Raw genomic sequence first — 12,846 nt, forward strand, 5'->3', positions numbered from 1 at the left:
ACACAAGGCTCTGTAGTTCGAGAAGTTAAAGCCATATTGTATGTGAAACTCCTACCCACTTCAGGTGAGCCACAAGCCAGCATGAATCTTGAGTCAGTAAGCTTGTTATATTTTATTTATCTCTGATCTGTGAGTGGATTGAGTCCTATTTGTAAAACATCACTTGAATTGATTTCAACTTGTCTTGCACAGTAGGCTTCCAACTTGGTATACGGCTTGTGTGTAAGCACAAGTAAATTGAAGCTATCACAACAGAAATTCATGTTTAGAATTATTTAAAGAGGATTTACTTCCATGGTAGTTCTCTCAGCAAATGGGTTTATGTTCCTCCCTATACAGAGGAACTGAAATTGAATAGTGGAAGGAAAATGGGGCAGCAGGTTAGAATTTTGACTTCTGTTTTCAAATTAGCTGTTTAATAGTTGTGAACATAGTGTTGTTTTAGATCTCTTTGGATTTCAGTCACCTCATCTGTAAAATGAGGAGGACAATTGCTTGTCAATGTCAAACAGTCACTATGAGAATGGAATTAAAGCAAAAATGCTTTGCTTTTGGCCAGTTAACACACAAATCTGAAGCATTTCCATCTGACCTGCATATTCTAGGAAGTACCATTTTCTCCATTAAGTACCATTAAGACTTGAAGATATCTAGAATAACGAATGGACTGGTGTTTCAAAATTGAGACCATTTTTGCTGTCATTCTTTTCTACAGTGCTGAGGAGCCCATGTGATAAAATTAATTGATTTTCTTCTCATTGTACTCATTAATAAATGAAGATAAAAATTTCCTTTAAGAATGTAAGAGAAATCAACTTAACTGTGAATCTTTCTCCTTTAAATTCTCCAAACCTTAGTTTCAAAAGCAATCCTTGATATTTAACTTGATATTTTTCTTATCGCCTGTGAAAGTGAAAGTGTTAGTTGCTCAGTCGTGTCTGACTCTTTGCGACCCCGTGGACTGTAAACCACCTGGTTTCTCTGTCCACGAAATTCTCCAATCAAGAATACTGGAGTGGGCAGCCATTTCCTTCTCCAGGGGATCTTCCCGACCCAGGGATTGAACCAGATCTCTTGCATTGCAGGCAGATTCTTTATCATCTGAGCCACCAGGGAAGACTTTATACCCTATAGTAGACATTAGTACAGTTCATCAAATTTTAATCTCCTTCCTTTGAAATATTGCATTTCCTTTGAGGGTAGATGTTATCATAGGTCTTGGTTTGGCCAATGAAATGTGAGCTGAAGTGATGTATTATTCCTGTTCTATTATCCCCACTCCCAACCCTAGAAAAGCATTGAATTACCTGTAGGAGACTCTATGGAGCTTACACAGTTACCAGAACATAAAAACAGTCTGAAATATTGACAGCACATGGAGGTCAGCTGCCCTGAAAGGTTACCCAGAACCGTAGAGGATTTTCCATGAGTAAACTTTTGTTTTCTGTTAAGCCACTGAGAATTCAGTTGTTTGTTAGCCCAGCATAACTGAGCCCATTGTGACTTTATTGTGATAAACCCATTTATCTTTATTGTTTGAAAAGACATTTCTCCTAGGCTAGACATTTTCACATGACTTTTAAGAGTGGTTTTTTTTTTTTTCTGGTATCAAAAACATTACACAGAATTTATTTAATAAATTATCCAATAAATAATCTAGAAAAATCCATATAAACAAAGGAGTGTTTTGATGATTATAGAAATAGTGCTGATAGTAAACTTCTACCTTATGAAAATAATAATCCAGGTAATCACATTTGAAGAAATTATTACAATGAGGTCTCTAACGATCTTAAAAGGACTTCTATAACTTGCTCTTGGGAAGAGGTTCAGCCAGTTTTATACCAACATGTGTTTTTTTCCCCCATTGCCTTTCACTACCTCCCAAATCTAGTCTGTAATATTGGGTTTATTCAGTCTGCCAGCATTTCCTGAGTGCCTTTCCTGTGTATTTGAATCTTAGCTTCCTCTTTTGTAAAATGGCAGAAACATACCTAACTTTCAAGATTGAATGCTCAGTGAGAAAATGATGTATCTGAGACATCTGACCTTCTGTCTAGCATACAGTGGGAGACAATGTTGGGCAACAAGCTAACCATTGGTTTTTAATTTCAGTCTGTGGCTGCACAATATTTGCAGACAGTATTATATAGACAAGGCACTTCTCTGAGCTTCGGGTTCCTCCTTTGTAAATGTGGGCAGAAACATGATTACTGCATTGGTTTCATTGATTTTTTTTAATATAATTTTATTTATTTATTTTGGCTGTGCTGGGCTTTCGTTGCTGCGCTGGCTTTTGTCTAGTTGCAGAGAGCAGGGCTACTCCCTAGTTGCAGTGCATGGGCTTCTCATTGAGGTGTCTTCTCTCGTTATGGAGCACAGGCTCTAGGGAGCACTAATTTCAGTAGCTGCGGCATGTGAGCTCAGTAGTAGTGGTTCTTGGACTTTAGAGCACAGGCTCAATAGTTGTGTCACACAGACCTAGTTGCTCCACAGAATGTGGGATCTACCCAGACCAAGAGATCGTATCTGTGTCTCCTGTATTGACAGGCATATTCTTCACCACTAAGCTGTCAGGGAAGCCCAGTTTCCTTGCTACTTAAGGGAGATATGTCTCAAGTTCCCATTATAATGCACAGAAGTTTTAATTATTATAATGCACACTTCAGTTCAGTTCAGTCGCTCAGTCCTGGAAACTTACTCCCAGATATAGCGCCGCTCAGTCATGTCTGACTCTTTGTGACCCCATGAATCCCAGTATGCCAGGCCTCCCTGTCCATCACCAACTCCCAGAGTTCACTCAGACTCACGTCCATCGAGTCAGTGATGCCATCCAGCTATCTCATCCTCTGTTGTCCCCTTCTCCTCTTGCCCCCAATCCCTCCCAACATCAGAGTCTTTTCCAATAAGTCAACTCTTCACATGAGGTGGCCAAAGTACTGAAGTTTCAGCTTCAGCATCATTCCTTCCAAAGAAATCCCAGGGCTGATCTCCTTCAGAATGGACTGGTTGGATCTCCTTGCAGTCTAAGGGACTCTCAAGAGTCTACTCCAACACCACAGTTCAAAAGCATCAATTCTTTGGCGCTCAGCCTTCTTCACAGTCCAACTCTCACATCCACACATGACCACAGGAAAAACCATAGCCTTGACCAGACGGGCCTTTCTTGGCAAAGTAATGTCTCTGCTTTTGAATATGCTATCCAGGTTGGTCATAACCTTCCTTCCAAGGAGTAAGCATCTTTTAATCTTATTGCTGCAGTCACCATCTAGTAATTATTATGATGCGGTAGTTCTAGGCTAAAGAAAGAAGATACAAAGATGGATAAATGATCAGTGAATTCAAACAACGTATAGTCCATTATCCAAGTCAGACGTATGTTTGTGGTATATAATAAAGAGCGCAGTGGAAGTCAGCGCAATGAATATTGGTAGGACTAAGTAGAAAGAAATATGAATTCTCATATTAGCATTTAGTATATTTTTGATGAATGGTTTGCAACAGTAGTAGATTCTGTTCGTTATTTCCCTTAGTTGGCACAGGACTGACAGTGTTTGGGGGAAATGTCTAGCTCATGCCAAGATAGCTCACTCAGACACTCACTGAGTTTGTAAATGATTCTGTTGCCTTTTTCAGTTACGTTCAGTCGCTCAGTCATGTTTGACTCTTTGCGACCCCATGAATCGCAGCATGCCAGGCCTCCCTGTCCATCACCAACTCCCAGAGTTCACTCAGACTCAGGTCCATCAAGTCAGTGATGCCATCCAGCTATCTCATCCTCTGTCGTCCCCTTTTCCTCCTCCCCCAATCCCTCCCAGCATCAGAGTCTTTTCCAATGAGTCAACTCTTCGCATGAGGTGGCCAAAGTACTGGAGTTTCAACTTTAGCATCCATTCCTTCCAAAGAACACCCAGGATTGATCTCCTATAGGATGGACTGGTTGGATCTCCTTGCAGTCCAAAGGACTCTCAAGAGTCTTCTCCAACACCACAGTTCAAAAGCATCAATTCTTCGGTGTTCAGCTTTCTTCACAGTCCAAGTCTCACATCCATACATGACCACTGGAAAAACCATAGCCTTGACGAGACGGACCTTTGTTGGCAAAGTAATATCTCTGCTTTTCAATATGCTATCCAGGTTGGTCATAACTTTTCTTCCAAGGAGTAAGCGTCTTTTAATTTCATGGCTGCAGTCACCATCTGCAGTGATTTTGGAGCCCAAAAAGATAAAGTCTGACACTGTTTCCCCATCTATTTCCCATGAAGTGATGGGACCAGATGCCATGATCTTCGTTTTCTGAATGTTGAGCTTTAAGCCAACTTTTTCACTCTCCTCTTTTACTTTCATCAAGAGGCATTTTAGTTCCTCTTCACTTTCTGCCATAAGGGTGGTGTCATCTGCATATCTGAGGTTATTGATATTTCTTCCGGCAATCTTGATTCCAGCTTGTGCTTCTTCCAGTCCAGTGTTTCTCATGATGTACTCTGCATATACATTAAATAAGCAGGATGACAATATAGAGCCTTGAGTACTCCTTTTCCTATTTGGAACCAGTCTGTTGTTCCATGTCCAGTTCTAACTGTTGCTTCCTGACTTGCATACAGATTTCTCAAGAGGCAGGTCAGGTGGTCTGGTATTCCCATCTCTTTCAGAATTTTCCACAGTTTATTATGATCCAGAAAGTCAAAGGCTTTTTAGGTATGAGATAAAAAATTGATTAGACTTCTTTAATTGAGTAGCACTTTGTGGAACTTTCACAAGACAGAGGCTAAAGGAAATTCTAAGTCATCGTCTTGTGTTGCATCAAAAATGAAATAGAACAAAGCCCCTGAACAACAATAAAATCTTTATCTATGGTAACAAACTGAAAGTAACATTTATTTAGTAGAATTAAATGGAGGTCTTCTATATTAAAAAAAAGTGAATTAAAAAAATTATTTAAAAGAGTTAAGATCAAATGTCCTGTTGTTTAAAGAATAATTTGGATTTTTTCCTTTTTTTGTGAAGCATGATATATCTAACTCTGGTTGAAAATATAGTAAAAAATATACAGAGTACTCTTTAAGTCAGTACCAGGGCAATGTTTCTTATATGATTCCAATATTTTCAATAATAGCTTGTATAATTATGCCTTTGCTCTTCATCCATCATCTTATCTGTATTTCCCTTTCATAATAACTAGAAAGAACCAGCTAGAACATTTGACAAATCTTTGACAGTTTGTGCATCTCCAACAATACTTTATTACTACCAGCATTATGTATTTTAATGAATACAGCCTGTATCAAGAAAAGAAAATGACCATATTGGAAGGGGAAAAAGAATAAACCGCAGACTTCTTCAAGAGTAACACTAAAAACTGTTCAAAACATTAAAATCCCATTTAACAAATATCAGAACCTAATGAACATTGGGACTGCTCAGTGAATACTAATGTGGAATATTGCTGGGAAAGATGTTTGAGTGCTGAAATTTCTCATAGCTCAAAATGGTTACATAGATTAAGGAGAGGAACATCTGTTGTTTCAAAGACAAATGAAAGTTGGTGGCTCATTGAAAATATTTTTGTTTTGTTCCATTTTAAATTGTTTCTTAATGTAGTCATTTACTTTCTTTCTATTTTAAAATGTTGCTATACTACAGTCCACGCTTAGTTGCTTCGACTGAAGTGTCCAACTCTGTGACCCCATTTAGTCCGCCAGGCTTCTCTGTCCATGAGATTTCCCAGGCAAGAATACTGGCGTGGGTTGCCTTTTCCTTCTCCTTGGATACTACAGTCCATAGGATCGCAAAGAGTCGGACATGACTGAAGCAACTTCAGTTCAGTTCATTTCAGTTGCTCAGTCATGTCTGACTCTTTGCGACCCCATGGACTGCAGCATGCCAGGCTGACCTGTCCATCACCAACTCCCAGAGCTTACTCAAACTTATGTCCGTTGAGTCAGTGATGCCATCTAACCATCTCATCCTCTGTCGTCCCCTTCTCCTCCCACATTCAATCTTTCCCAGCATCAGGGTCTTTTCAAATGAATCAGATCTTCACATCAGGTGGTCAAAGTATTAGAGTTTCATCTTCAGCATCAGTCCTTCCACTGAATATTCAGGACTGATTTCCTTTCGAATGGACTACTTGGATCTCCTTGCTCTCCAAGGGACTCTCAAGAGTCTTTTCCAAAACCACAGTTCAAAAGCATCAATTCTTTGGCACTCAGCTTTCTTTATAGTCCAACTCTCACATCCATACGTGACTACTGGAAAAACCAATGCTTTGACAAGACGGATGGCACCACTTTATTGGTAAAGTGATGTCTCTGCTTCTTAGTATGCTGCCTAGGTTGGTCATAACTTTTCTCCCAAGGAGCAAGTGTCTTTGAATTTCATGGCTACAGTCACCATCTGCAGTGAAATTAGAGCCCCCCAAAATAAGGTCTCTCACTGTTTCCATTGTTTCCCCATCTATTTGCCATGAAGTGATGGGACCAGATGCCATGATCTTCATTTTCTGAATGCTGAGTTTTAAGTCAACATTTTCACTCTCCTCTTTCACTTTCATCAAGAGGCTCTTTAGTTCTTCTTTGCTTTCTGCCGTAAGTGTGGTATCATTTGCATATTTGAGGTTACTGATATTTCTCCCAGCAATCTTGATTCCAGCTTGTGCTTCTTCCAGCCCAGCGTTTCTCATGATATACTCTGCATAGAAGTTAAATAATCAGGGTGACCATATACAGCCTTGACATACTTCTTTTCCTATTTGGAATCAGTCTGTTGTTCCATGTCCAGTTCTAACTATTGCTTCCTGACCTGCGTACAGGTTTCTCAGGAGGCAGGTCAGGTGGTCTGGTATTCCCATCTCTTGAAGAATTTTCCAGTTTGTTGTGATCCACACAGTCAAAGGCTTTGGAATAGTTAAAGCAAAAGTAAATGTTTTTCTGGAATTCTCTCGCTTTTTCAATGATCCAATGGATCTTGGCAATTTTGATCTCTGGTTCCTCTACCTTTTCTAAATCCATCTTGATATCTGGGAGTTCATGATTCACAAACTGTTGAAGCCTGGCTTGGAGAATTTTGAGCATTATTTTCTTAGTGTGTGAGATGAGTGCAATTGTGCAGTAGTTTGAGCATTCTTTGGCATTACCTTTCTTTGGGATTGGAATGAAAACTGACCTTTTCCAGTCCTGTGGCCACTGCTGAATTTTCCAAATTTTCTGGCATATGCAGTGGCTGACTTTATTTTTCTGGGCTCCAAAATCACTGCAGATGGTGATTACAGCAATGAAATTAAAAGACGCTTACTCCTTAGAAGGAAAGTTAATGACCAACCTAGACAGCATATTAAAAAGCAGAGATATTACTTTGACAACAAAGGTCTGTCTAGCCAAGGCTATGGTTTTTCCAGTAGTCATGTATGGATGTTAGAGTTGGACTCTGAAGAAAGCTGAGCGCCGAAGAATTGATGCATTTTAACTGTGGTGTTAGAGAAGACTCTTGAGAGTCCCTTGGACTGCAAGGAAATCCAACCAGTCCATCCTAAAGGAGTTCAGACCTGGGTGTTTATTGGAAGGACTGATGTTGAAGCTGAAACTCCACCCTTTGGCCAACTGATGCAAAGAGCTGACTCATTTGAAAAGACCCTGATGCTGGGAAAGATTGAGGGCATGAGAAGGGGACGGCAGAGGATCAGATGGTCGGATGTCATCACTGACTCAATAGACATGGGTTTGGGTGGACTCTGGCAGTTGGTGATGGACAGGGAGGCCTGGCATGCTGTGGTTCATGGGATCACAAAGAGTCGGACACGACTGAGCAACTGAACTGAACTGAATTGAGTGCAGCACTTTCACAGCATCATCTTTTAGGATTCAAAATAGTTCAATTTAGCATGCATGAATACTCTTTCTTAATTTTTTGTTTATTAATCTTATATTGATTGTTCTGGGACTATATCTATATACAGTTGACCAGGCTCCTGGTTAGTAAGCTGTGATAGTCTTTTATATGATAATCAACTAGTATGCATGCATGCTAAGTCTCTTCTATTGTGTCTTCTTTGAGATCCCATGGACTGTAGCCAAGCAGGCTCCTCTGTCCATGGGATTATCCAGGCAAGAATACTGGAGTGCTTTGGCAGGCCCTCCTCCAGGGAATCTTCTATTTGTCTCTGGCATTGTGAGGCAGGTTCTTTGCATCACCTCGAAAGCCCAATCAACTAGTATTGTTGTTCAGCCACTAAGTCGTGTCTGACTCTGTGCCTCCATGAACTGCAGCATGCAAGGCTTCCCTGTCCTTTCACTATCAACTAGTATCAATTCAGTTCAGTTCAGTTGCTCAGTCTTGTCCCACTCTTTGCGACCCCATGAATCACAGCACACCAGGCCTCCCTGTCCATCACCGACTCCCGGAGTTCACTCAAACTCACGTCCATCGAGTCAGTGATCCCATCCAGCCATCTCATCTTCTGTTGTCCCCTTCTCCACCTGCCCCCAATCCCTCCCAGCATCAGAGTCTTTTCCAATGAGTCAACTCTTCGCATCAGGTGGCCAAAGTCCTGGAGTTTCAGCTTTAGCATCATTCCTTCCAATGAACACCCAGGACTGGTCTCCTTTAGTATGGACTGGTTGGATCTCCTTGCAGTCCAAGGGACTCTCAAGAGTCTTCTCTAACACCACAGTTCAAAAGTATCAATTCTTCGGTGCTCAGCTTTCTTCACAGTCCAAGTCTCACATCCATACATGGCCACTGGAAAAACCATAGCCTTGACTAGATGGACCTTTGTTGGCAAAGTAATGTCTCTGCTTTTTAATATGCTATCTAGGTTGGCCACAACTTTCCTTCCAAGGAGTAAGCATCTTTTAATTTCCTGGCTGTAATCACCATTTGCAGTGATTTTGGAGCCCAGAAAAATAAAGTCTGACACTGTTTCCACTCCTTCCCCATCCCCCATGAAGTGATGGGACCAGATGCCATGATCTTCATTTTCTGAATGTTGAGCTTTAAGCCAACTTTTTCACTCTCCTCTTTCACTTTCATCAAGAGGCTTTTTAGCTCCTCTTCACTTTCTGCCATAAGGGTGGTGTCATCTGCATATCTGAGGTTATTTATATTTCTCCCACCAATCTTGATTCCAGCTTGTGCTTCTTCCAGCCCAGGGTTTCTCATGATGTACTCCGCATGTAAGTTAAATAAGCAGGGTGACAATATAGAGCCTTGACGTACTCCTTCTCCTATTTGGAACCAGTCTGTTGTTCCATGTTCAGTTCTAACTCTTGCTTTCTGACCTGCATATAGGTTTCTAAAGAGGCAGTTCAGGTGGTTTGGTATTCAACTAGTATAATAAACATGAAATCATCTAATTCTGAAATTAAAGTGATCAGAAATATAAGTTTGTCATGCGACAGTCCATTAGTTGCAGGCAATTAGATGTCACAATAAATTCAGATGAGTTCTGGCCTTTGATCTCAAGTCCTAATACTAACAGTTTTCAATTTATCTTTTTTATTAGATCAAAGAAGTAATTTTTCTTTCATTTCTCTTATTTTATTCATCTAAATATAGATGTTAAACTTCAGTGCATTGGTTTGGAGTATGTTACTCACTACTCGTAATATAATTTAATTCCATTCCTCTATCCATTTATTTTTTCATTTATCATGTGTTTTTAGTCTTGTATCCATCCATTTATCCATCTGTCTCTTTGTCTACCCACTCGTCATCTATCCTTCTATCCATCCATAGATTCATCCATCCAATAAAAATGTGTTGAGTGTGTACTGAGGTGATCAGGCTAGGTTTAGAGATGACACATCAGAATCTCTTTTCTTAAGAACTAGCTTATAAACTCATGTTAACATAAATAAGTAGTATCTTTATTTTAGTAACTCTTGCAAACCTTATGTTGTATTAAGAATTGCCACATTTATAAATTCCACTCCTGTTTATAGACCCCAAAGAATTAAAAATGGGTACTCAAAAAGACTTATACACAAATGTTTATAGCAGTATATTTACAATAGTCAAAGAGTAATAATAGCCAAACATCCATCAACAGATGAATGGACAAAAAAATGTGGTATATTCATACCACAGTAATAGAATATTGGGCTTCCCTCGTGGTTCAGACAGTAAGTGTCTGCCTGCAATGCGGGAGATACAGGTTTGACCCCTGGGTTGGGAAGATCCCCTGGAGAAGGAAATGGCAATCCACTCCAGTACTCTTGCCTGGAAAATCTCATGGACAAGAGGAGCCTGGTAGGCTACAGTCCATGGCGTCACAATGAGTCAGACTATATCTATACATATAGATATAGTCCCAGGACAATCAATATAAGATTAATAAACAAAAAATTAAGAAAGTATTTATGCATGCTAAAGACTGAGCAACTTTAGAATATCACTACCATAAAAATAAATGAAATATTGATATGTGCTACAACATAGATGAACCTTGAAAACACTATGCTAACAGAGAGAAGTCAGACACAAAAAGTCATATATTATATATGTCCATTTGTATGAAATATCCAGAATAGGTAAATCCATGGAGACAGAAGCAGATTCATGGTTGACAGGAATTGAGGAAATGGTGGAATAGAATAGAGTGTGACTGCATGATAGACACAGGGTTTTATTGTAGAGGGGAAAGGGAGAGCTAATGAAAATGTCTAGAACCAGAGATGGTGGTTGTACAACATTATAAATGTATTAAATGACACCTTAAAGATGGTGACTGCAGCCGTGAAATTAAAAGACGCTTACTCCTTGGAAGGAAAGTTATGACCAACCTAGATAGCATATTCAAAAGCAAAGACATTACTTTGCCAACAAAGGTCTGTCTAGTCAAGGCTATGGTTTTTCCAGTGGTCATGTATGGATGTGAGAGTTGGACTGTGAAGAAGGCTGAGCACTGAAGAATTGATGCTTTTGAACTGTGGTGTTGGAGAAGACTCTTGAGAGTGCCTTGGACTGCAAGGAGATCCAACCAGTCCATTCTGAAGGAGATCAGCCCTGGGATTTCTTTGGAAGGAATGATGCTAAAGCTGAAACTCCAGTACTTTGGCCACCTCATGCGAAGAGTTGACTCATTGGAAAAGACTCTGATGCTGGGAGGGATTGGGGGCAGGAGGAAAAGGGGACGACAGAGGATGAGATGGCTGGATGGCATCACTGACTCGATGGACGTGAGTCTGAGTGAACTCTGGGAGTTGGTGATGGACAGGGAGGCCTGGTGTGCTGTGATTCATGGGGTCGCAAAGAGTCGGACACGACTGAGCAACTGAACTGAACTGAAAGTGATTATGTTATGTGGAATTCATCTCAATTAAAAAATAGTGCCAGTGACACTTTATACACAAGTTTATTTGGTGGGAGAAAAATGACTGAAAATTTATTTAAATCTCTATGTAACCCAAATGCTGTAAAACAGTGATTTTTAATGCTTGCCAGTTTAGAACCTTCTGCCAAGCTTTCTAAACTGTGCCCCCAGAGAAGAAAGCATCCAAAAAATGGTGTCGAATGAGTCAATCTGTAGGTAAATATAATTTGCTTGTCTTTAGAGAATGCTAGCTAGCACCCAGCACCTACAGCATTCCCATCCAGATGTCTGTTTTCTACGATTTCAAGATGATTTTCCTTTTCTACTTCTCAATTATGTATGAACTTAAACATGTTCCAAGGTATTATCAAGTCTTGTTGTTGTTGTTACTGGCTCAGTCATGTCCAACTCTTTATGACTCCATGGACTGTAGCCCACAGGCTCCTCTGTCCATGGAATTCTCCAGGCAAGAATACTTGAAGTGGGTCATCATTTCCTTTTCCAGGGGATCTTCCTGTAGATTATTCATGTAGTCATTTTGATTCAACAGTCAATGTATGTTAATAAAATGCCTAGCATTTTATGACCACATACATGAATTAGGTACTACATCAAGAATTTTACATTCATTATTTTATTTAATCCTTTAATCAATTCATTATGTATGGACTCTTGTATTATCTCTGTTACACGGATGACAGTATTGAGGCCTAGAGATATTAAGTCATTTCTTCCACGCTATGGGACTGGTAAGATCTCCAGAGGATCCCTTCCAGGGATCAAACCCGGGTCTCCCTCATTGCAGGCACGTTCTTTACCACCTGAACCACCAGGGAAGCCCCTATCAAGCTTCTAGGGTTAGGAAAATCAGGATGAAAGTAGAGATTTTATAAACTTGTTGCCAGAAAACTTATAGCTTAAAGATGATCACTTTTGAAGTTATATTCAATGAGCCTATTAACTTTGTTCTCTGGCTTGATTACAACATAGATTCTCAAACTGGCAAGGTCTTCGGTAATTGTGAATCACCAATCAATAAAAATCTACCACCACTCTTATGGAAGCAACTAAAAATGCATGTCCTAGCAAGAGTCACTGTATCTTTTTTATAGTTAAATAATGGCATATTAGATGTTATGGAGATCTATCAATTATTTTATAAAGTAATAATTATCTATGAATCAATATCAGTTATTTAATTTTATGCTTTTAGAGTTGATTTAAAATTTATTTTAATACATTAAAATGACAAAAATCTAGTTTAGGTCATAGAAATTTTATTTTTTTGTATTTTGATCCTATTTCAACAGTTAATGTATATTAATAAAATACCTAGCATTTTATAACCACATACATGAGTTAGGTACTACATCAACAACTTTACATTCATTCTTTCATTTAATCCTTTAATCAATTCATTATGTATGCACTCTTATATTATCTCTGACACATAGATGACAACTGAGACCTAGAGATGTTAAGTCATTTCTCCCAGGCTATGGGACTGGTAAATGTCAGAGACAGCATGTGGATCTTGA

At 39.5% G+C, this 12,846-nt stretch overlaps 1 protein-coding gene across 6 annotated transcripts in view; it reads left to right on the forward strand.

Annotated features, from left to right (window-relative positions):
* LAMA2 (laminin subunit alpha 2) overlaps positions 1-12,846 on the forward strand; it is a 693,105-nt gene that overhangs the window by 385,014 nt on the left and 295,245 nt on the right. The window lies entirely within an intron of this gene.

The sequence above is a fragment of the Bos indicus x Bos taurus genome, chromosome 9 (genome assembly GCF_003369695.1).
Source record: "Bos indicus x Bos taurus breed Angus x Brahman F1 hybrid chromosome 9, Bos_hybrid_MaternalHap_v2.0, whole genome shotgun sequence".
Taxonomy (NCBI): Eukaryota; Metazoa; Chordata; class Mammalia; order Artiodactyla; family Bovidae; genus Bos; species Bos indicus x Bos taurus.